Raw genomic sequence first — 26,892 nt, forward strand, 5'->3', positions numbered from 1 at the left:
GGGATTGGGTGGTCCGACTCGCTGACTTGATCAGTGCATGTCATCGTATCCAAATTGGGGACCCGTGAAGATCCGGGGAAAAATAGGTCTTCAGCAACCTATGCTTGCCGTAAAAGACGACTATGCTTGTCGTAAGAGGCGACTAACGGGATTGGGTGGTCCGACTCGCTGACTTGGTCGGTGCATGTCATCGATCCCAATTGCGTGGATCGATGCTCATGATGTCAGTCACTGGATTGTCTGGTCCAGACTCGATTATTTACAGACCGCGGTCATTTAGATTGTTAGATTTATTATTGAGTGCGGAGTTAAACAAAAAACAAACAAACAAATCTTAGGAGCTGCAATTCGCTGTGCAGAGTTGCGTCCATTGGGCACGCCAGAAACCTATGATCGTGGGTTCAAATCTCAGTTCGCCCCGATTATGTGTCTTGGTTTGTCAGCTCCATACTCGATGGTTTCACCAAAGTGGTAAACGTCCGAGTCCTGCAACGCTAGCGTGCCAAAGGGACGCTACTTTGCTCAGCAAATTGCGGCGTCGTAGACGAATGGGCTACCCGAGTCCTGTCATGAAATACAAGAAAATTTATATGATGTGAATGATATACAATATATAGCAGCTTATGGGAACAGTTTTTAGTTTAACTATAATGGTGATACAAGATATTCTCGAAAACTTGTCAAAAATGCACGAGGTGGTTATATATGTCTCCTCGATATCTCCAGCGCTCGCATTTCGGTATACATGTACCTACGCTCACTGACATGCGATCCCTTGAGACATAGAGGATGTGATATGTGTAAATAATATTGAAACTTTTCTCTTAAAAGTAGCAATCTTGGCCACTTCTGGACACATTGATATATGTATTAATATGGTAAATCTTCTTTTAAAAAAGCAAGAAATAAAGGAAATCCAATTATTCTCTAACTTAATATTTCTTTAAAATGTTATGCTACTTCTGGATGAGCATATATTGTATTAATTCGTAAAGATTCGTAAAGTGTATATAAAATCTTAGGATGTTTGTGTTATGCTTTTTGCGAGAGTTAATAAAAGTAAGATATATACATGTTTATACATTACAGGGAAAAAATCTGATATTCAGGAGTAAAATACAAAGGAGTATACAATCACATGACATTGTAAGATAGGGGATGATTTGAACAATGTGTACATGTATGTGGGAGGATATATACATACACGAATACAGCAATTAAACTAATTTTGAATATTACAAATTTGCATTAACAAAGAAACAAAGATTACGATGCTTCGGAGTTAAAAGGTGTACAATTATGAGTGTATGAATATTCATTTGCGTTCAGTAATGCGATTTACCCCCTGTATTTTACTTTTAAAAAACCCTAAGGGGTGTGCGTGTGGGTGTGTGTGTGTGTGTGGGGGGGGGGGGGGGTACCCATTTGAGCCCCGCCGTGTTGTCCGTCTTACAAAATATATATTTTCTAGAAACAGAATGAACTTGCAATTATATTTGTAAATCAGGGTTTACCCCTCTTGAACCCTCCTGTGTTGTAAGAATATACTGATCTACAGACAGTGTTCGGCAAAAAAATGGTGGCCTACAAATCCTCTCGTTCCGACCATAAACAACGAACTGGTACATGCGTGGAACGTTTTTCATTCGACAACTTAATAATAATAATAATAATCCATTTATATGGCGATGTACTCCATGCATGAGCATGTTCTAAGTGCTTAGACATTTATTACCCCGGTCAATGGATCAGTGTGCACTAAACAATTATTCCCAGCTCCCTGGTGCGCTAGAAGATTAACAACCACATTGCCATCTCTTTCTACCGGGCACATTCACTGCTGGGTGGACAGAAGCACAATTCGAACAAAGGAGACACCACATATGCTGCATGAAATCTTAGAAATTCGCAGGAACGCAGTCACCCATTCAAGGACTCTCCGCGACCGACGTTGCTTTAAGGGCAAAATGAAAATATACCTATTTATTTACTAAGAAAGTGTTATCCCAAATATAACATTTGTTACATTTGACCACTTTTTAAATGGCATTGTGAATTCATAGCTTTCGGACATGGCAGCCGTGCCAGTTTACATTTGTCAGAGGGGTACACAAAGTGCGTGATCTAGACTAGTCGGACTTTCATTTTGAGGAACCTCGGTGGCTGAGTGTGTTAAATCGCTGACTTAGTCTGCTGACGATTAGGTGCCTCACTCTGGCAGTGTGGGTTCGAATTCCGAAGGGACTCAACCTCAAAACGAACGAGAATCTGTACTTCACTAAGAAAGTGTTATCCCAAATATAACATTTGTTGTTTTTTTCTTGTACATTTTCATCATGAAAAGAATTTTCCCAGTAGTTTCAGAGGCAAAACATTACAAGTATCTAATTTATTTTATTCATTCATTATATCGGTTCATATTTTTCACATTTACCGAGAGTTCTATTTCCATAATAAACACACCATGGTTTATGCCCCTTGCAATATGACGCCATTGGTGCCAATTGCTAAAGGAATGACGTCATAAGACTTTTTTAGATTCGTTTCACGTGGTGTAGGTACAGGTGTGTGGTTCTATCTTCTCAGATGTTGAAAACACAACGCTAAGCACAATTACTCTAAATTATGCCTTTTCCCAAATCTCGACTGAGAAGACAACAATGCATTGATAACATACTGTAAGATTCGCGATGATGGTTGAAAGGGTCCGTTGTATGAATTGCACTTATTCGTTCATTTGTGTTGCGCATATTGGCTCTTGCTGAGTTGCTGTCGTGTTCCGCGAGAGATTACCTGCTGGTTAGGAAACTGATCGGAAGTGGATGGTGTACGATCCTTATGTCATAGTCCTAAAATCACTATAATTAACCCATAATTATAGTGGTCATATTTCAATAATATGTTTTGTATTTTTCTCAATATTTTATCTGTATTTCTGTAGATAATGTTAGTCAGTTGCAATGCACGTAACAGACCGTCACAAACCAGTGACTCTGGATTATCTAACTCAGCCAGGTGGCCAGGCTATTGTCATTTTAGTATCAGATAGGTGTATGTCAGTGCGCTCCGTAATGTCGAATAATTGTAATTTATACGTCACGCATGTTTGCACTCTGCCACGAATGAAGACTTAAAGGGACTCAGCAGCCTTCTCTCTGTTTTAAAGGTAAGATAATATTATTTTCTTGTTAAATTCTCCTTGCCTTTAACTTATATGATATCCTGTGCAAGCAACTATACATTTACCATGGTAATATTCTCTGTGTGTGTGTGTGTGTGTGTGTGTGTGTGTGTGTGTGTGTGTGTGTGTGTGTGTTGGGGAGGTCGTGATCAATGTGTAAAGATTATGATTCTGCTTGTTGAAGCAAAAAGCCACAAAATTACATTGTTGCAACATGTTTTTAATTTTTTTAAAATAATTTCGGCCTTATACTTTTACTGGTTTGTAGCTGACAAAATATCCAGTCTCTGTACAAAATCATTGGCCTCATATTTCATGTTTGATGCAATTTACATACATGTACAATTTTTACACTACATTGATAAATTAAAGAAATCAAGTTACCATTTTTTATTTTGTGATAGAGAGATATAGATGACAAAAGTGTTAATGTTTCTTTGTTGTATCTTTCAAATATACTGAACCGCAAAAGGAACGTCACCCCAAGTAACATTGCATGAAAAGTTGTTATTTAAATATCTGGGTAATTTTTGTCAAAGTTTCTATAATTTAACATTACCTTGTCCGGAAAAATGAAATTTGATGATAAAAAAAAGAAAGCAGACAATAAAACCGATCGCCCAAACGCATAACGGCAACGGCCATGATAACCCGATGCACGTGAGTTCCGTGCAAATTGAAATGCACATGCCTTCCCCCATTTCTTGCCCCATAAAATCCACCCAGATCGGATAACATTCATTCCTTATTCAATTACTACCATGTGCCAAGATTGACAAGAAATCAATAATACCAAGCCCTTGGACGATTGCAAGCTGTACAAACCGCCCGGCAAGTAGCCAAAGCATTTCAAGTCCATGTATGGACCATATACAGGCTCCAGCAACTGTACCAGACCACCAACACTACAGATGACCGACCACGTAGTGAAAGAGCGAGGGTCACCACCCGACGTCAGGATCGTCAGATTGAGCGACAGCATCTTCAAGATCGCTTTGTTACTGCTGTGGAAACTGCTCGAAAGACCATGGGGACACACCAGCGACACATTAGTGCGGACACCGTGCGTCGACGATTGACGAGCAGACACCTCCACTGTCACAGGCCACACCGAGGACCCATTCTGACACCACGTCATCGCCGGGACCGTCTTCAGTGGGCAACACAGCACCAGCATTGGCGCCACCATCAGTGGAGAAGAATCCTCTTCTCAGACGAAAGCCGTTACTGTGTCTCAACAGCAGATGGCAGAGACAGAGTCTGGCGACTCCTTGGGGAACGTTATTCGGATGCTTGTGTTGTTGAGAGAGACTCGTGGGGTGATCCGAGCATCATGGTGTAGGGTGGAATTGGACGTGCACAGAGTGTCGGCCCCTGTGGTCTTCCAGAACATCGGTCCAGGGAGAGGCAATGTTGTCACAGGAGCTCCGTACATTGATCAAGCCTTGAGACCGGTGTCCTCCCATTAGTTAGACGTCCCACTAGTTAGACAGCTTATAACAACACTTTAAACGGTTGAGTGCCCACTAATCCTTATGCTTGTTACCTCAGACTTTAAAATGGAATAGTCCAGATACGATCTGAAAAACAAAGCAAAGCAGCTTTAAATAGATACTTTAATATTATACTTAACATTTAATGACACTTTACATTTGATAAATTTTATACAGTTTGTAACAACACTTTGTGACAGTTTTTGTTAATGTACACTTTACATTTGATAATTTTTACAGTTTATTTATCCCAGACGAAGCAAGTGTCCACAAGCATCTAAATACTCAATAGCAGACTTGTCACCCTGCTGCAGCTGATCTTTGAGGCGTACCAGGCGGTTCTCTATCTCTCTGTAGATTCTCTTGCGGCAGCGTGGTCCTGCACCAAAGTTCAAATGCATCACCTTAGTCCTTTCACTGAACTCGACTTTCTGGCTGACTTCAATGAATCTGTAGATGTTAGCGTGAACATGTGGCAGTAGGTAGTTAAGTCGGCTGTGGAATCCCTCAAGATTGTTGTTGGTTCTGGGTCCATCAGTTTCGAAATGGTTCCACATGCGCACTGGGAATCTGGCGTCATCATCCACCCAGGTTCTCACAATGTAGTCGTTAAAGTCCACATCTCTAGGCACATCTGGTATCGACTCCATAGCTTGAACCCACGCATCCTGAACAAAGGGAATGGGCAGAGGGTCTAGCCCATGGCCAGCTGCTCGTCGAATCCACTGGGTCACACGGGGGTCCTCTTTATACATGATTTATACAAGGTTTTGAGTCTTTCTCCAATAGCCTGGGTGAAATGAAAAAAACATCCCTTGATCACAGCTTGCGGTAACTCTGTCTCGATCGCGCTGACAACGGCTTGTTCAAAGTTAATCTGTATCTTGCTAGGTGATAGAGGTCTGTTGAGTCGCTCTTGAACTGTCTTCAGTTGTCGAAAAAGCCAGCCATAGGTTATTGTTTGACGATCTGGCAAAAGGGCGAACATTAGAGGGAAGGTGTTGGTACCAACTCTGGCATGAATGATGTATACTTACGAAGATTGCTGACAAAGTACACTCTGGTTTCATCTTCAGGCGGATGCTTATTTTCCGACTGATTGCGAAGAAAGTCACCGACAGTCGTACATTTCCCATTGTACGTCTTGACGACACATCTCCAATGTGTGCAGGTTTGCCTCTCGCGGTTTATGTTGCAAATATATCCATCTAATATCAACTGCTTACTTCCACGCCGAGAGGGTGATGTACTCTACTTTCCTTAAAGCTCTCAATGCTACTGTCGAACCAGTTCGACAGGCGAATAGCATAACGACATCCAAAAATAAAACTCGCAATAACTGCATACCAAGTTGGCTTTGCGTATCAATTAAATGACGGATGATATGCATAAATGCTAAGCTTGCTAAATATCACAACCTTAATAAGCTTATTTACCTCAAAAAGAAAATCCCGCGAGTTAAAAAAGTATCTACCCACTTTCTCGGCACATAGTTGAGTGGCATGCCGTCCGATATTTTCTTTTAGATGTAGTATTTTTTTTAATTTGATCCCAATTGTGTGTTCTTTCATGAACTAAAAACACTGGAGTACCTTAATTTCTAAAAAATAGCAACTTTAGGTTTAATTAAATGTAAACAAAAACAACTTTGGTCGTCACATCATCGACTGGATAAAGCTGACACGATCATGGCAACAGTGGTAAACAAACAACTCTACCTGCACCGCGATGCCATAATACCATAACTTCACATTTTTAATATGTAACTTAAGTTTCTAAATTCAAATGCATAAATTTATCAGTATTTCTAAAAATCTAATATTTAATGAATTCGTAAATGGTTCGGTGAGAAAAACTTTCGCGAACATCGGCATTGACCAGCTGTTGATGAGCGAAGATGACACGTGTGGGCGTGACATAACTCGCGATTTGTTTTGTTGAAAACATGACCACTAATAAGCTTATCGTCGAGCTGATACATGAAAATAACTGATAAAACACAAAACCTGAACGCAATAGCTTTATGACCGAAGGATGCAATAACAAAATATGATGTAGATTAAAAATATATCGAAATACTTGCAATTTTATCGTACCTGCTGAAAGCGGACAGCCACGCCCCGAGCTAAAATGGATTGCTTCGAGAAAGTTCCGGAATTTTGTTCCCGCCAAAATAAAAGGAAATGACGTAATTATCTATTGTAAACATAATCACTTGTTTATTACTAATTGACCTGGGTAGTCACGGTTGATAGAAATTTCAAAAGTTTTCGAATTACTTTGCGTTCCGCCCAAAGGCAACAAAACGTTTGAAGTTACGTTATGGCTTCCGCGATCGAAGATTTTAGGGAAATATTCGGAAATTCGGACAGCGAGGGGGATGACGATTTTTTCTGGTTCGATGACGTGAATTTGGAAGAAGTGGACAATTTGGACATTGAAGACGCCGAAGAAGAAATTGTAGAGGACCCCTCTGTCGGAGCCAGCGAAACACCATGGCTAAGAGATTTTGTTGATCGATCGGGGCCAAGAAATATTTGTGAAAATGTCAGTGAGTGTGATGCCTTCTCACTTTTTTTCAGTGATAAAGTGTTTGCTTTACTTGTCACTGAAACCAACAGGTATGCGGCGCAATTTATGGCTGATAACATGGACACGTTGAAAGTACATTCACGTGCGAATAACTGGAAAAATGTTAAGACCTCCGAAATGAGGGCTTTCATTTCTATCTTTTTGGTGATGGGCCTGTCAAAAAAGCCATCTTATGAATCCTACTGATCAAGTGACCCACTAATCGAATGTAAAGGGTTCAAAGCCATCATGTCCAGGGACAGGTTTATGCAGATCATGATGTTTTTTCATTTAAATGACAATGCCAAAGACTTCCCCAAAGAGGATCCAAGGCATGACAAATTATTCAAAATAACACCTCTAGTGACAATTCTTGTTTCAGGATGGCAGAGGCACTTTCAACCAGACAGGGAGGTATCTGTTGATGAAAGTATGATAGCATACAAGGGTCGAACAGGTTTGCTGCAATATATGCCAAATAAACAACATAAGTGGGGGATCAAGTCATGGGGTCTGGCAGACAGCAGGACCGGGTACATGTGGAACTGGCAGGTTTATACAGGGAGACAGGAGGGATGGTTTGACGTATGAGGTTGTTACAAAAGGTAAGATGTCGTGCAACGATTGTGTAGTATGCTCAAACAGATCTGCAAGATTTTCATTTGCAAGAGCTGCAATGTTTACATGTGTCCCGTTCCATGTTTCGAAAGGTACCATTCATTGGTAAATTATAAAATAACGTGCTACCCAGGTCTCCATGATTAAAAGATTGCACATATGTTTGTCCTGTTAAAATCTTAATCATGTTCATATTACTCTTTACTGTTATGGTTGTTGATGATGATTTTGTTTGCAAAAAAAAAATAACAAAAAAATTGTGCCTATAAAATGTATATATATTTGTTGGAAATCGTTGTTATTTATGGATATTGTTTCATCGAAACATTAATTGATGATGTACTTGTTCTAATGCTCCCAAAACTAGCATCACAGTCAAGACACCTGCGTATGCTATGAAAGTAGCCCAACTAAATACATTATTATCATTATTATTATTATTTATAGACCATCGATTGCGAAGATCATCAACTTTCCCTAAGGTGTACATATGAAGGCAATGTATACTTTCTTGTTATAAAAATAGCAATATTTTATGATGAGGTCGGACGAAGCGCGCCATGTTTGATTTTCGTTCGTTTGCTTGCAATTACGACAGGGGATTTGTGTTTTAATACCGAAAATAATCAACCCAAACATTTAAAATTAGGGTTGGTGAATATTTATGAGTCAGTTATTGTATCCTCCAGATTTTATAACATGACACGTTGTAAAAAGCCTAATATTTCCTATGTAGCAATCGACTTGATGACCTCGAAAATTACGTTTTTATTTTGTCTAACCTTGGCGTAATATATTTACTGAAATAGTTTATAATGTACCATCGTGCTGTTGTTTCGCGATAAAAAAAATCGAATTTCTCCTCAGTTAAATTTAAGATATAGGAGATATGATTACTGGAATCAGTTTGCACAGATTCAACGATTTAAATACATTCCTAATATGTAACGCATTCAACATTCAATCACGTAATTAAGGTAAGTTCAAGAAATTTTACAAATTTTGTGTTCGCTTTGGTCTTAACCTTGGTATGATCGAAAACATCAGGATATTTTTATATAGAAATGTGTATTTTTCTATCAGGAATAAATGTGCGAAATATTTCTTTAGTTGGCCCATGTTTAATGAAGCACTGACCGTTTGAAATCACCCATCCTCTTTACAGTGCCATATGCTAAAATTAATCCAGCAGGCAGGGCTAAGAAGTGTGAAAACAATTCAGCAGGCTATATCGATACTGATAATGATACGTACCCCAAGATCATTTTTATTTGTTTGATGAGTAGATAATCTAAACTCAACTCCTTCAACTCATCATACAGTAAGACAATTAACCTACTCCATAGTTTACATAGTTAATCTCATGCCTATTGAACCTGTGCTGAGAGTAAGGTAATTTAGGTTAATTAAACGAAATAGTAACATATATACTCCCTAAACTGTGAGTCCCCTATCCCTACTCAGTACTTTAATCTAATTAGGACTGATCCATTATACCTGTAGGTATATTCCCTCTTTGCCTAAATATAAACATTCACTTCACACCCTGACCCCAAAAACCTAGACAAAAAAGTAATCTCAAATAACTACATACACCAAAACTGGCCCAACCACACCCATATCTACACCGATGCATCACAGACAAATAACGACATAACAGGACTAGGCATACAGATCACACAACCTACACCAATCACCACAAATTTCCACTATACCAACTACACACATATCATCACAGCGGAACTACTGGCTATACAATGTGCATATCACTACATTAAAATATCTACTGACACAAACTTCCTTATAATTTCAGACTGCAGGTGCATTAACTCAAATTCATAATAAAAAATCTAAATCAAGGCAAGACATAATAAACAATAGCATAGACATCCACACAAAACTTATAGAATCCAACAAAACAATAACTCTCCTATGGGCACCTGCACACACTGGCATAACAGGCAACCAACTAGCAGACACAGCAGCAAAACTAGCCACCACCCAACCATCACCAAGTATTAACTCCACCACCAGTAAAGCCGAGATAAAATCACTAAGCAAAAGAAATACATTATCTCAAAATTTCAAAACAAATATTCAAAATTGTAAGTCAATCCTGACAAAATCCCTTTTCAATAAGCCAGTCACAAAGTGTCGGAACTTCACAAAGTCTATTTTAGCAGATAAAATCATAAATAGAATGGTAAGCGGCCAAACTAATTTACACGAAACACTCTACAAACAAAACAGACATCCACATCCAAACTGCATTCACTGCAACACACCTGAAACCCTAGACCATATATTCAACTACTGTTCACAATATAAACAACAACAAACACAACTATACAACTCTCTTCCCCCACAGCTCAAAAACAACATCCAACTGCTCCTAGACCCTTTTAACCATACCGCTAAATTTTCCCATATAGCTACATTCCTTAAAACAACAAATCTAATAAGCAAACTTTAGAAAAATCCCAACAAATTACAGCTTAACTACTACATCTAAAATCCACACTTGTACAATTTAGGATCGGGATCCAAATTCTCAGCGCGGACCGACTTCTCCGACGTCCGCGCGATAAATTCGCCCATATCCATACTATAATAAACATGACCGTTCAACCAGCCACCAACCCAAGCTCAGCTTCCACGTTCACGGCCAATACTTCCAAAACTGCCAAAAAAGCAGCCAACTTGACTTATAGTCAAGCCGCGCTAAATGTCCCTGACCGTTTTCAGGACAGATTCACGTTCTCAGGAACTAAAAACAAAGAAAATATCGATTATAGTGCCCTATGGGCTCAAGGCATGCTTAAACGCAAACAGCCTCAATCTAGCCCACCTAAGGCTAAAATGGTACAGAAAAGACAAAAAATGGTCTCATCAGAATCAAAGACACATCAAAATAGAAGACCACAAACCAAATGGGAAAAAGTAGTCTTTAGCGCAGACTTCTCCCAAGATCTTAATAAGATCCTAACAGCTCAAGATATTGCCAAAGAGGTGAAGCACAAAAATATTATTCGAATAAATAAGTGTGGAAGAGGGTATGTTGTTGTCGGGGACAACCTCACAGAGTCAATTGATATGCCCAAAAGCATAAACGGGATCAAACTAAAATGGGATACCCCAAAGTGGCTTAGCAATGTCAGATGTGCGGTACATCTAGACAAAAAAATTAATGACGACGAGCTTTATCAAATTGTCTGTCAAGCTCAAAAGAAAGTCACCCAACCTACAATCCTGTCGGCATTCAGGATCAAATGGGCACAAACAACACACGAGTAGTAATACTCACATTACTTGGACAGTCAGTCCCCGGCCACCTTAATCTAGGTGGTAAGGACATAGAAACCATGCCCTACAGGAAAAGGCCAACCCAATGCACAAACTGTATGCTCTATGGACATACGAAAACATCATGTAACCAGCCACCCAAGTGCAAAAACTGTTCCCGAGTTTCTTGCAAAGAAAACTGCAACACATGGCGTACAAACTGCAGGAAAGAGGGTCATTCATCCTTGGCGCCGAAATGTGCTAAACGCTTGCTCATCAGCAAACGTATAAATAAAATACCTACTCAGCAATTTGAATCCAAATCTATTTAACCCAATGAGGTCGAAAAAACCCAAGCGACTACTGATCACTCTACTGAGCAAACAATTGAATCTGTGAGCACTGAGCAAACAATCGAATCTGTGAATCTGCTCCCCAATCAAACCCCATGCCTTCTAATCCTCAAACTGAGGAACACAGCAAACGAATCAGTCAGGCAAAGAAAACACCAGCTCATGGTAAACAAAAGGCTCAGAACACAGACAAAGTTGTAGAGTTCATTGCAACGGCATTGATCCAAATTACAAGCAGAAAAATGAGTGTCAAAGCCAAAGCCACCTGCATCCTCAAACTGGCTTCCAAAATAATGAAATACAAAGGAACACAGAAACAGTTCCTAAATAGGGTATGCCCTAAAACTCAATAAGCGCTCATCTATAAATTATCATGGACTTGCTTTTACTACAGTGGAACGCAAATGGCCTTAAGAGCCACGGCAATGAACTGACTGCACTCGTCAAAAAAAAGGTAATCAAGCCTCATGTCATTCTAATACAGGAGACTAAACTCAGTGAAAAAGCCAAATTCACACTACCTGGGTACACCCAATATAGAAAAGACAGAAAAAGACTTATGCCTGGCAACAAGGGAGGAGGACTAATCACCCTTGTCCATTCAAATACGGCAAAATGGTAGAGAAATGGGTTGAGGACGACAATCTCATAACTCTGAACAACGGCAGTCACACACGTTATGACCAAGTCCACAACACGTGGAGTTCAATTGATCTTACAATTGCCACCAAACACCTCGCCTCACATTGCCAATGGCAAGTCCATGACGACACTTGGGGAAGCGATCACCTTCCTATACTCACCTACATAGGTAGCCCACCACAATTAGAGGAACAGCCCGATCCTCAGCCCACATGGGACTATGCAAAGGCTGACTGGCCTAAATTCAGGAAGGAATGTATATCATTCAAGTCCTCAGAAATTGCCTCGGATGATCCTGATCTTTTTTGCCAAAATCTCACATCAGCAATTATTGCCGCAGCTGAAAAATCAATTCCAAAAAAAGACCACAAAACTGGCAAAACGCCGGTACCATGGTGGAACAGGCAAATAGCAAAAGCTAGGAGAGTGAGAAAGAAAGCCCTAAATAGGTCAAAAAGGGATAAATCAGCCTTCAGTCCGAGCAGCCAGGACGAAAGTAAGACAACTCATAGACGATTCTAAAAAAGAGTCAGACCTTCTGCAAATCCCTTAATGAGAAAACAAATGCTAAAACAGTCTGGAGCAAAATACACGCAATCAGGTGTAAGCGGAAACCCACAAAAAATCCCAAGTTAGCCAACGCCCATACAGTCAAAGAAAAGGCCAACATTCTAGCTGAGCACTTCTCATCTGTCAGCAGCAACACAAATTGCAGCGAAGAATTCAAACAGGAAAAAAATGCTTATGCCTAAGATCTCAAAACGGCCGCAAAGCAAGCATCTGGTATACAATGTACCATTTACTGTGACAGAGTTTGATGATGCGATACAACATAGAAAAGGCACAGCACCTGGTCTTGACACAACCAGCTACGAGATATTGAAAAACCTACCTGATCAAACCAAAGGCTTACTCACTGAGTTGTATAACACGATATGGTCCAAAGGAGAAGTCCCAAAAGCATGGAAACATGCTGCGGTTATCCCGCTGCTAAAGCAAGGGAAAGAAGAAGCCCTACCAAACTCTTATCGACCGATCTCACTCACCTCAAACATGTGCAAAGCCATGGAAGCCATGGTTACAAAAAGGCTCATGCATCATCTTGAAACTGGCAATCACATAAAACCTGACCAAAGTGGCTTCAGGAAGGGACACTCGTGTCTAGATCATATTCTAAGACTGGAAAATGAAATAAAAAAAGCCCAGTTAAACAGACAATACCTAGCCGCAGTATTTCTGGACTTCAACAAAGCCTTCGATATGGTATGGCATGACTGACTCCTCTCAAAACTATCACAAAATGGAGTTGAAGGGAACATGGCAAACTTCATAGACAGCTTCCTGCAAGACAGGTCGCTATCAGTTAAAATAGGGAACAATCGATCGGATCCTATGGCACTGGACAATGGCACGCCACAAGGCAGCATCATAAGCCCAACACTGTTGAATATATCATGATCAATGATCTTTTTGACCATGTCAACTCTCCTACCCAAACTTCTAAGTTTGCTGATGACGGAGCAATATGGGTAAAGCACAGAGATATCTCACAAATCAGAAAAAAACTCCAGTCAGCCCTGGACGGAGTAGATCAATGGTGCAATAAATGGGGATTCACCCTTTCAAGTGAAAAAACGGTTGGAGTTCTATTCAAACGCCGGGGGAAAGATGCTATGATATCCCGTGTCTCCATAAAAGGCAAACCTATCAAATTCGAAAAATCTGCAATATTTCTTGGAGTTATCCTTGATCAACACCTCACTTGGCGCAAGCATATAGAATATGTGGAAAACAGATGTCAAAAAGACCTGAACGTATTACGGGCAATTTCAGGCACATCTTGGGGCACATCGAGGGACACTCAGCTTGACATCTACAAAGCTCTTATCAGATCAAAAATTGACTATGGTTGTGAGGCTTTTCACTCAGCATCAAATACTGTCTTGAGGCGCCTAGACAGAATACAATACAAAGCCCTAATGCTGGCCACAGGCGCAGCGACAGGCACCTCACTAGAAGCACTACAAGTAGAAACGGGAGAACTCCCATTGAAACTAAGAAGAGAGCAGGCAATATTATCGTTCTGGGGACGAACATCAAACCCTTTGGTTAAAAAGATATGGCAAGACAAAAACGCTCGAGATGAAGCCCTAGCTCGAAAAAATCCCTCACTAAAGCCATCTGGGATATTAGTACGTGAACTCATTCGAAGTCACAATTGCGATGACATTCAGCCTCCAGAAAGTCACTACAAAGGGTTACACCCTCCCTGGACTTTACAAACTCCCAAAGTTGACACTGCTTTAACATCAGAAGTCACTAAAAAAGAAAACCCAACCCTACTACGATCAGTAGCTATCACTAAAATTCAAACTACCTGGGACAGCTGGGTCCATATATACACTGATGGATCCAAGAATCCTATCAACAACAGTGCTGGTTACGGGATCCATATCCACAGCTCCAAACCGCAAGCACATTCAGTTCGCTTGCCTGATGGTCAGTCAGTATTCACAGCTGAATTGGAGGCAATTCATCATGCACTCAAACTCATACCGAAACTCCCGGAAGCAAAGGCAGTCGTCCTATCAGACTTGCTAAGTGCACTTCAGGCCATCAGTGGGAGAAACTCAAACTCCAGGCCAAACACAGTCAACAATATTCTATACGAATATACAAAACTATCGGACCAAGGGCAACAGGTGGAGCTGTGTTGGATCCCCTCTCACATAGATATTCATGGAAATGAAAAAGCAGACTCACTGGCGAAGCTAGCTCTAGACAAAGCGGATATACAGCCTATTCCCTTTAGTAAACTAGAGATAAAAAGCAAAATCAAAGCCTCCATAGCAAAAAGATGGGACGCAAGTAAGATCGGCAGATGGCTATACAAAATTCAACCCAAGGTCCAACAAAAGCCAAACTCATACTCAAATGAAAGGAAAATTGAAACTGCTATCTCACGCCTCAGACTTGGTCACAAAAAGCACTATGACAAGGTTTGTTCATCTTGCAATCAGGCTGAAACCATTGACCACCTGTTACTAGAATGTCAAGACCATGCCCCAGCCCGGGCTAGGTTAAAACAAGAATTGCAGTTAGATACGCTATCTGTCATAGATCTCCTAAAGCCAAGAGATGCAATAGCGAAGGCCAAACTAACTCTATTTCTGAGCGATGGACAGCTGCTCGAACGTATATAAACAGAGCAGCCAAGGATAAAAATGAAATCATATCAATATAAGAAAATAGAAATCATATCAATGCAAAAACAGAAATTATGTGAACACCGAAATCACAATAGATATGTGAACCCTTCTCACACACAGGAGTCCCAAAGAGGGACAGGTCAGTCGAAATTGCCTAGGCAGAAGGCGACCTCTTAAACACCTAATGCAACAACAAACAACAACACGTCTAACCAATGGGATATAACCTTGAGACCACACGCCATACCTCATTTGGCACGTCGCCGCAACCACGAGTTTCAGCATGATAACGCCCGTGACAACACTGCGAGAGCAACAAGAGACTTCCTCCAGCAGAGTGGCATCAGAACCATGCAGAGGCCTGCCCTCATTTCCTATTTAAATCCCATTGGGCACCTGTGGGACGAGATTCAAAGACGGCTGAATGACGTCCGACCAAGGTCGACAACTGAAGCTGAACTGTGTTAGGCGTTCCTCAGAGTGTGGGCTCAAGTGCCATCAACTGCCTCATCCTTTCTATGTATCGAGGTTGCACGGCAGTCATCAATGCACACGAGATGCTGACTTCTGATGCCATTCCACAGAGACTAGTGTTGTGTTTCACTTTCAGAACATTTGACACTTTAATTTCAACCTTGATGATCTGTTTTGCCAAGTTTCATCTTTTTAATATGTCTCAAAGTATGTTTACAGTGTTTGGACAAATAAGGTTTCTCATATATTTATCCATGGTGGCGTTTCTTTTGCGGTTCAGTATAAGTAGTTTTCAGCCTAGTCATATCATACACTGATACCCAGAAAGTACATGTCCCAAGAAGAGCCTCAGTCCATCATGGTCTACAGTCGCTGTCCAGTGTAGACCAGAAGCATGGCACACCGTGCTTCACAGGGTGAGGTACAAAATAATATTTTGACAATGAATAATCACACAATGTAAATACTATATGCAATAATTTCTGTTTTGAACTATTTTGTATAACTTTTATATTCCATATTGTATCAAGATTGTCTTTTGGTGTAAAACTGTAGTGTGGATGACATATGAAAGTATAGTGTGAATGACATATGAAAGTATAAACCTGATACAATTTGTACACAGATGACATTTGTATTTAGGTACCCAGTGAGGCCGAAAGTAAGCATGACATGCCTTACACAGCTGATGACTATTACCACCTACTTTTACAATCACTTAGTCAGTGTACATATTACTTTGACAAATCTATCTTTAAAAAATGTTTTGTTTTTCAGGTCCACAAATGATAATATGGAAGAAACCGAAAGCGACAAAACCCTTTCCATATTCAAAAGAAATCTCTGTCAAAAACAATTGATTGTACAATTCTGACTAAATCCTGAGCACGCGTTAATGAATTGCTATCAAATAGTGATGATACATTTTGTTCCAGGTGTTTGGGAAAGGTTATAGTATCCTGCCCCATCGGTGTCAGAAGAAATTCCTGGTGTTCAGATCCATTTTCATTGTGTGCAAATTGTGTTTATAAAAGTCATAAAATATTAGTGAGTCTTGTGAGGTACAGTGCTTCAGACAACAAGAGAACTGTGCTTTTGAAATAATCAACCAGTGCACAAACAAGTTGCCACTAAGTATTTAGCCAGTGCTTGTGCTATTTTCTTGTCTTTTTCCCCGGCCATCGCCCTTGCCCAAAACTACCTCATCCAGCATCAGCCACCCTGTATGACAGAAACTTATTAAAAGAAACAGCAAAGGCTCATTGTTGTCAGAGACGATAAAACAAGATTTCAATAAAAAAAATATGTTTATTTTAGTGAGCATAGAGAAAAACAGTACATACATCAGATGTAAATCGTTTACGAATCACCTTGACAACACAAGATTGAATAACTCGGATTCTTCAACTATTTCTGCAAATCCAAAAAGTGAACCACTTGTCTATGTGGTGTAGATAGATTCTGAAATGAAAAAGTGTCTTTTATTAATCGCACAGTACAAAAATATCACACCGTTTAAATTTTTTTGTCATTCAATCTGGAGGGAAGCCTATAGAAGAAGCAATTTATATTGATGATATATGCATAATTTGTATACCATGTTAATAATTCAATAATAGCCAAAACTGTTTATAGTTTTCTATCATGTTGATAAGATGTGTATATTACTATTGGTTTGAATACTTATTGAAATATTGTGGACATGTTTCAATGTCACTGATGTAATTTTATAACCGTACGAGTTACATATTGGAGCGGCCCGTACCCGAACTTCTGATAAACCTTGACGTCTGGATGTAACTGAGAGTCAAAACACTTCTTTTCAATGAATAATTAGTTTGTATTCATATGGGTATAACAATGCCTTAAATGGACAACACAATGCTTCCAAACAAGTAGATCCCTCTGAGCTTTAAGGTTTATTTGTAAGGACCAGTGTCAGGGCAAAATAATTATTGCCTGTAACTATAATGGTAGTTTACTGATATATTATATATATATATATAGATGGCCTCTTTATCTGAATAACTTTACAGTATGTTAACTTAACTTATATTGGAGATTTAACGTGCGCTTTCCGACTGCAAGCGTATGTCGCACACGGTCCCAGTATGGATCTCATGTCGTATTTATAGGTGTGGTAGGTTATTATTTATTCTCGTAATTTGATTGGTCAAAAACATACATGTGACCATTTTCTCACACCCAGTATGGATCTCATGTCGTATTTATAGGTGTGAGAAAATGGTCACATGTATGTTTTTGACCAATCAAATTACGAGAATTTACGTCTCTTTACGTCCTTATTCCTTTGAGGGATCTACTTTCACAATGTAAAATCACTGAAATTTAGAGGAAGGCAAACCATCTCAGGAGGTAATTTGGTATAAAAATGAGTATTTATACCAATTAATTAATTATGTCTAATTGATTCACTAATTGCCTTCCAATATCACAAGATAAACATTACGTCCTGCTACGTCGAAGCTACGTCCTTGCTGCCTGCCAAGAGGACGTAATAACAACAAGCAACATCGACTGGGAATTACGATGGACAATTCAAAGAGGAAGATTACAAATGTCAGGAGGCAATTGGAATTTATCTGATACATAAGACGTTTAATAACACGAATTGGCCACTGGTATGCTTTTACAGAAGCACTGGATGTCATATTTATGAGAAACATGCTCATAGATAGTGACGCTAAATACTACGCATGAATACATCAGCGAAGATTACATAGTTCCTGATGTCAGAATTAACAGTAACTTTAATACACGTCTTGACATATCATCAAATACGATTCTGGGTTCCTCGGGACATAGTTCATTAGATTAGATAAACTTTATAATGCAAAATGCTAAGCTTTAGCCAAATTCAGTAACTTCATTGCGACCTAAGCTAGCTGTCACGAAGTTAAAATGGCGGGCGTCGGCGAAACACGTAGCTCAGCCCTGATCACAAATTCACACAAATATGGATAAATATCAAGCTGCCAAGGGATTGTGATCTGTTTGTTGAAGAATAAAGGTATGATTAATCTGTATCTGATGGTTAATTTGCGTAACTGTGTGCTTAGAACGATGAATTCTTCAAAAGTTACGGTCAATGCAAAACTCTTGAAAAAAAGTAAACAAGATCGTTTTGACAGGCACGTTGTTGGCATCGATGCTTATGAGGTACTAACATATCCTAAACAATATGCGTAACATGATGGCATGGACATATGATTATTTTTACGAGATAACATTGTGCTATGAAGCTCTATAACAGCACGCTATGATCCTCTGATAGATTTCTTACCAAAACGGTATTCAAAACATTGAATTACGTGAAACGGGGTTGGCAAAAATATACTGGTATTTATTGAAACACACACCGCCCGAAAGGCCTGAAAGGACATGTTGCCCAGGCAGGCCAAATAAATAAGAGAAGAATATATTTGGTGAAAGGTCTAGGTGAGGCAGTACTTGTGGGTATTTAAGCAAAGGTAGTTAAATGGGCAACTTGAGTTGCTAGCAGCAGCAGCAGGGATGGGCGACCAGTTTCGCCAGCAGCAATAGCGGTAAGAAAATAATGCATGTCCCGTTGAAAAGCGGGCAGAAATTGAATAAGCCAAACAGTTGGAATCCCAACCGCTGATGAGCAGAGGGATGGAAAGTTCCCGCTGAAGAGCAGGAGCCTATAAATTTGGTGATATGAATGACACGTAAAATATAGCATACATTATTTGTGCCCACAAGTACTATGCTCGCCATAAACGTTTATTCTGAAGAAAGAAACATACATTATTATAATATAATCCACACATGCAAATGGACAGTGACATTTGAGAATTGACAAGAGGCAAGGTAGGGGTGGGTGGGAGGGAAATAAAACTGAACTGTGAACGCTATAGATAGCGCAGCAACCAAGAGCAGCGAAAGGCAAAAGATAGCAAGTGATGACGTCACCAGTTACGGGGTCAGACGTTGTGACGTCACCTGAAAGGAGCTGGCGGGACAATGATGTCATAGTGTAAACAAGGGAAAAGTATAAACAGTAAATGGTAAAGAAGATGGTTGAGCGGATTTCAATAAACGCATTTAGTGTAGAGCACTAAATGGGATTATTGAAACACACACCGCCCGAAAGGCCTGAAAGGACATGTTGCCCAGGCAGGCCAAATAAATAAGAGAAGAATATATTTGGTGAAAGGTCTAGGTGAGGCAGTACTTGTGGGTATTTAAGCAAAGGTAGTTAAATGGGCAACTTAAGTTGCCAGCAGCAGCAGCGATGGGCGACCAGTTTCGCCAGCAGCAATAGCGGTAAGAAAATAATACATGTCCTGTTGAAAAGCGGGCAGAAATTGAATAAGCCAAAAAGTTGGAATCCCAACCGCTGATGAGCAGAGGGATGGAAGGTTCCCGCTGAAGAGCAGGAGCCTATAAATTTGGTGATATGAATGACACGTAAAATATAGCATACATTATTTGTGCCCACAAGTACTATGCTCGCCATAAACGTTTATTCTGAAGAAAGAAACATACATTATTATAATATAATCCACACATGCAAATGGACAGTGACATTTGAGAATTGACAAGAGGCAAGGTAGGGGTGGGTGGGAGGGAAATAAAACTGAACTGTGAACGCTATAGATAGCGCAGCAACCAAGAGCAGCGAAAGGCAAAAGATAGCAAGTGATGACGTCACCAGTTACGGGGTCAGACGTTGTGACGTCACCTGAAAGGAGCAGGCGGGACAATGATGTCATAGTGTAAACAAGGGAAAAGTATAAACAGGAAATGGTAAAGAAGATGGTTGAGCGGATTTCAATAAACGCATTTAGTGCAGAGCACTAAATGAGATTATTGAAACACACACCGCCCGAAAGGCCTGAAAGGACATGTTGCCCAGGCAGGCCAAATAAATAAGAGAAGAATATATTTGGTGAAAGGTCTAGGTGAGGCAGTACTTGTGGGTATTTAACCCCCTGGATGCCAGAGGGACATATATGTCCTTCCTCTACAACCCTCACTTTGAAGTCGAATAAAATTCAAAATACATCACCAACACAAATACACTTCACAGTTTTGATTTAGGTGGGAAATTTCCTGTTCTGTGATATCATCCACTGGCATTTTAGGCCAAGCAAAAGTACTGAAAATGACCTTTGAAAATTAGGTACATTGTAAATGTCGCCATTTTTTACACATTACTAAATCACCATTCACGGCGTTATTTACAGAATGTTTTGAAATCTATATTTATGATATTTACTCGGAGAAATGAATTTCAAAAATAGCATATTAGTGATCACGGGTATCTGTCTTTTATGAAATCACCAATTATCATTCCAAAACGTCTCCGATAACCCGAGAATCGTTTCGAATGTTTTGGAAAAGACGCAAACACGAACGCCGAAGTGAACTTTCCGCCATATTGGATAGTGTTTACAAAATCACGTTTCAGGTACACCGGTTATGAGGCGCCTGTAACATCGCGTATATTTCAAACTTAGCTGCGATACCTACATCCTTGAATTCCTCATACATTTTAGAATCAAATGACCAATGGTCTTTGTCACCAATACAAAGTGGCTGGATTAAATCAAGCAAAATATGTTAGGTGTGAAAACGAACGCTGTGCTCGAAAAACTGCACTTGTTTGAAATGTAAACAAAGCAAAATTCAGATTTTACACAGTGTAGCATTTTCTCCTATTTTGAGCTATCCATTCGTCTATTCGTTCAAGATATAGGCTCAACATTGTCAGAATATGCATGGGAAGAGAATCGTAGGAAGAATTAGGGAATTTTAAATAGATACATTGCAATGATTTGATATTTTCAACAGAAATTGTCAAAGTTACCGTCCTGTGTGACGCCATGACTGACGCAAAATCACGCACAACGACAACGGTATTTATCGGAATTTCTGCCTATTTCGGTTCTTTTCAATGAAAATTATAACAACAAATAACAGTACATAGATTGTCAGAATGTTTCTGATTACTTACATGTCACATTTATGTATATGCGATCCCTGAATCAACGAAAGTCCCCTCGTAAAATCCCGCGTACTGTTGACAGTGAACACGCCATTTTGTAAAAGTCGGTCACAGGTAGTGATGTCATACGTCAACATTGTTGTACATATTTGGTAATTTCTTTGAGGTGAAGGTCCTTGAATGAGAGTGCACACAATCACTGTATCATGCTGTATACAGTTTCAGTAATGATGTAGATTTTGCATATGTTTTATACATTTTTCACACTATTAATTTCCCTTTGGATATTTGTCAATGTTCAAAATTATATCATACGCAAATATAAGCCACAACATGTATGGACGAAACTTTGATAATCTCCTGTTTGTTTGAACATTGTTTACATAACAAATTGATAGGTTTTTAGTGTCAATTACGATGTTTCTTTCCTTTGGACAAGTGTTACAAGATGAAGCGTAAAGGTAACTGCAGCATGTACTTATTTCTTGGGATGTGTAATAGTCAATATCATAAGTTCATATAACCAATGTCTTGGAATAGCTGTTTCATTTTATTTTATAACTAAACTTGAATAGATCTATATTACTTTAACAAAATGGATAATATTTTTCGGTAAAATATATGCACACATTTCTGAAATGTCTTGGTCTTGGAATTATTGGGTTTTTTTATGTCGTTGGATACAGAGAACAGTGATATCTAACGATTCGCCAGGTGCGCGTTAGTCACAAACAATTTACGAATTATTCCCCTCGTTTTGCATTATATAATCAATGGTTTCATTCTTTTTTTCAATATTGTGATCACAGGATAGTAAACAGTTTACTTTATTTCTCCAGGAATTGTAAAATGTATAAAAATATAACCCATGCCAGGTAACCCGGCCGTTGGTTCAAACGTATACGACTATCCTCATAATTCTATACCAATAGAGCTTTCTTCCAATCTTTTATTGAAATAGAAAAATAATAAAGAAATAATAACATAATAATGAACAAATATAATTGTCCGATATTGAAAATAATTTTGGCTGTTTTGAAATATTTTTATTTGGGAATTTTATTACGTAAATTGATGCTAAACAGGTGCGTGTCTTGTCCAATTAAAATACACGTGAACTATCTAATTGTTTACATATTCAAGACATTATTTACTAGGTGAGAGCAGTCATTTTATGTTGTGTCGAAAAAGCGTCAAATTCGGTTCCACACATCGAGATTTTCCATACCATGCAAGAAAATTAGGGGAGATAGATATCAAAATACCAGTGTCGTCTTTTTCCGACGTTATCAAAGACATAAAACCAGCCATGACGTCAAAAGGAATGGTGTTATTGTTAGGGTATTTCATTACATTTGATGATAAGGCTTGTGCTCCATTAATAATGATGCAACATTAGCCAAATTACACTTACACAATCAGGAGAATGTTGGAATCTAAGGACTAAGTTATAGGTTAGATAAGGCCATCCATTTCTCTATTACCTCCTTTTTATGAAGAACGATTTCAAAATTTCTTATGGGTATATTTTATAACTAAACGTTTACAGTTTCAATATCGATATTTGTGTTGGAATAGTTTGGTTCCTCCTGAACAAAACACCACGATAATACATTGTCCTTACCCACAGCTAATTCTCGCCAAGTGACCTGAGTTACAACAAACTAGAGCTAAGCATAGCGGAGTCATGTCCCCTTTTCTTTGTACGTGTGTAACCTCTGTCAACTTTTGACGTCATAGAGAAAAAGCAGTTTTCGTCATTTACGGCATGCTACTTTTGGAATTGAATGTATGTCGTTATACATACGCATATAACTGCATTTGATATGTAGTTATGTCGTTCAGATATTAGGCAGTATTTTGCTCGCTCACAGTTTCCGTAAAGCTTCTTAATTAAAAAAATTGTCGCACAGTACTTTTATCGGTGTACGATAAAAAGCGGAGAAATTTACTGTTTTTCAACGCAGAATATATTCTCGGACAACACTTAGGAGTGTCTATTTTCAAAACCGGTTTGATGTTTACTGTTAAATCTACACAATCAAATAGGAAATTTAATATTCTCCACCTCTGCGTAATTTTATAGCCAGAGGTAGATCCAGTGCCGCGTGAGCGCAATTCCCGCACCACCTTCACTTTTCCGATCTTAGGAAAATGTGCGTCAGAAAAAAAACTCGGCATCCAGAGGGTTAAGCAAAGGTAGTTAAATGGGCAACTTAAGTTGCCAGCAGCAGCAGCGATGGGCGACCAGTTTCGCCAGCAGCAATAGCGGTAAGAAAATAATACATGTCCTGTTGAAAAGCGGGCAGAAATTGAATAAGCCAAAAAGTTGGAATCCCAACCGCTGATGAGCAGAGGGATGGAAGGTTCCCGCTGAAGAGCAGGAGCCTATAAATTTGGTGATATGAATGATACGTAAAATATAGCATACATTATTTATGCCCACAAGTACTATGCCAAAGCACGAACGTGCATAGCCCACCAAGACCTAAAACCAAACTGGATATAAGGACCTTACCCTGACAAACGCGGAAGTTACTTACGAAATAACTCTACAGCTGCCAAGAGATTGTTGACAAAGAGCCGCTGACCTTTATTGGAGAGATGGACGCCATCCCAAATGTACATATCACTATATTTGGCCCGGATGTCCGGGTGGTGAATCTGAATACCTCCGAGCTCCCTAACTCGGTTGCCGACACGCCGATTGAGGGTCGACCTGGCCTTGTCGATGGCGGAGTAAGAATGCGCCCCCATCCAGTGCCTCCTCGGCAGTATGTTTGACCAGATGATTTTGGTTGATGGCATCAGCAGCTGTATCCGGAGAAGGGACGTATAAATTTCAAGATACAGAGCGCTTGATTTGGTCGCGACCAGGTCGTTGGACCCGAGGTGGATAATTATGGCTTTGGGATGTTTACGTGTGGCCATTCGTGCCTCCACCTCCTTGTTAAGGTCCTCCCATCTGCGGCCACCTCTCCCCAGCCACAAACATTCAGTTGGGCGCGTATGATGCCGGGAAACAAACTGGTCAGCTCTCGCAATGTAGCTTGATCCTACTATCCATACTGCAACATAAAATAGTTAATAAGGGGTGGGAATAGAAAACATGGTTATATTATGAAATAATATTAATGCGGAAGACGAATATAAGATTTATAGCAATCTGAACCCCATCTATACCCAGCTGTTGGATTACTTCCTCGCTCACGCCATTTACTGCTGCCGATGTAGCGGCGCCTATCCGAAAAGAGTGTGACGAGAACTCTGAAGTATCAACGCCACTATGAGCGAGAGCTTTTTTCAAGACAGCCTGAAATTGATATCTGGTAACAGGTGTATGGTTAAAATGAACAAATGCCTGTGTAGGACCGAGAGGACGTATCTGCAGATAATCCGACATGGCCTTGACCGGACAGAGAGGGTGGGAGGGTAGCGCGGCAATAGAGACAGAGACGCCCTTTCCAGATCTGTCGGCTTTTGAATTGAATGCCGGAGTTTGAAGATTACGTCAGCAACTCGCAGAGAGATATCTTGAATGGCGATTCCCGGCTGTCCTAACCTGCCCTGTACCAGCTCACCTACTCTGAAAAATCCGAAAAAAGCGGCGCAATACGCTGCTGAGAAAAGACGAAATTCATAGGCAGAATTACAAACAAAACGCAAGTTAGAGATAATTAATTGAAGAAGATCAGATGTGATCGGTTTCCGAGTATCGCCTCGCGGGAACGCCTCTTAGACATGCCAGAGATAACTTTGTTGATGAGGAAATTGTCGCAACAGTGTACAAGACCATTTAATTTATGATATGTTGCTATTGAAGAAATATAGGTTCAGACGGTATTGATAGAGCATTGTCTCACAGACATTGAAGCAATAAAATGAACAATGTGACTTATCGGAACTGGCCATTCATCCCTCAGATCGTGAGTAGACCGGAAGTGCTGAAAGTTGGTAAGTTGACCAAGTATTGCTTGTAAAAGACAGCCGCAGCAGTCTCGTGGCTTCAGCTTCTAAATCCCCCAAATGTCGTCTGGCAGCGTTGTCTGGTGGTGGTCTGCAGTTGGAGCTACTTGTCGGAAGCGGGCCCACTGAAATCTCGATAATGCGTCAGCAATAATGTTATCGTGCGTACTCAGGTACTTAGCTTTGAAAAGAATGTTAAAATTGAGGGAAAGCAGAACAAGCTGTCTGACCAATGACATCGTCTTAGGCCCTTTACAAGATTGTTGGTTGAGAATGTACACTACCGCTTGGTTATCACAGTTGAATAAGACTTTTTTGTTAGCCAGAGACTTACCCCACAATCACATAGACAACGCAATTGGAAATAACTCCAGTAATGTCATATCTCTAGTGGTACCATCCTCAACCCAATGCCGGGGCCACTTTCCCGAGACCCAGTGTCCTTGAAAATATGCACCAAAGTCTGCACTGCCGGCAGCATCCGTGTATATCTGCAGGGTTTCATTGTCGTCCCACTCACTTTCCTAAAACACTGATATATCATTGAAACCCGACAAGAATGTTAGCCACATAGATAGGTCCTGTTTTACCCACCGTGTAATCCGGATTCGATGATGCGGCGATTTTACAGTGCACATGAGGTCAATTAATCTGCGGCAGAATGCACGACCCATCGGTATAGCGCGGCATATGAAGTTGAGTTTACCCACCAGTGACTGCAACTGGTGCTTTGTGATCTTATTTTTACCTGTTTCAATCAAGCCCCTGATCTCCATGGTAACGGCGCCGATTTTGTCTTGTGGTATGCGGACCTGCATAGCCATCGTGTCGATCTCGAGACCCAGAAACGTAATGCAGGTAGTGGGTTCCACTGTTTTCTCGGGAGCTACCGGAACACCAAATTGGCTCAAACGGTTGAGACAAAGGTTTTGGTTACATTCAGCTGTGCCTGACTAACCCCCTGTGAGAAAATCGTCCAAATAGTGCATAAGCTGGCCGTTTGGGAGGTCCTGCTGCATACACCACTGTAGAAAGGAACTAAACTTTTCAAAGATTGAACATGAACTTGCACAACCAAAGGGCAAACATTTGTCAAAATAATACAAGCCTT

Source organism: Haliotis cracherodii, unplaced genomic scaffold, assembly GCF_022045235.1.
Source record: "Haliotis cracherodii isolate W230 unplaced genomic scaffold, xgHalCrac1.p SCAF_5, whole genome shotgun sequence".
In the NCBI taxonomy this organism is placed as follows: domain Eukaryota; kingdom Metazoa; phylum Mollusca; class Gastropoda; order Lepetellida; family Haliotidae; genus Haliotis; species Haliotis cracherodii.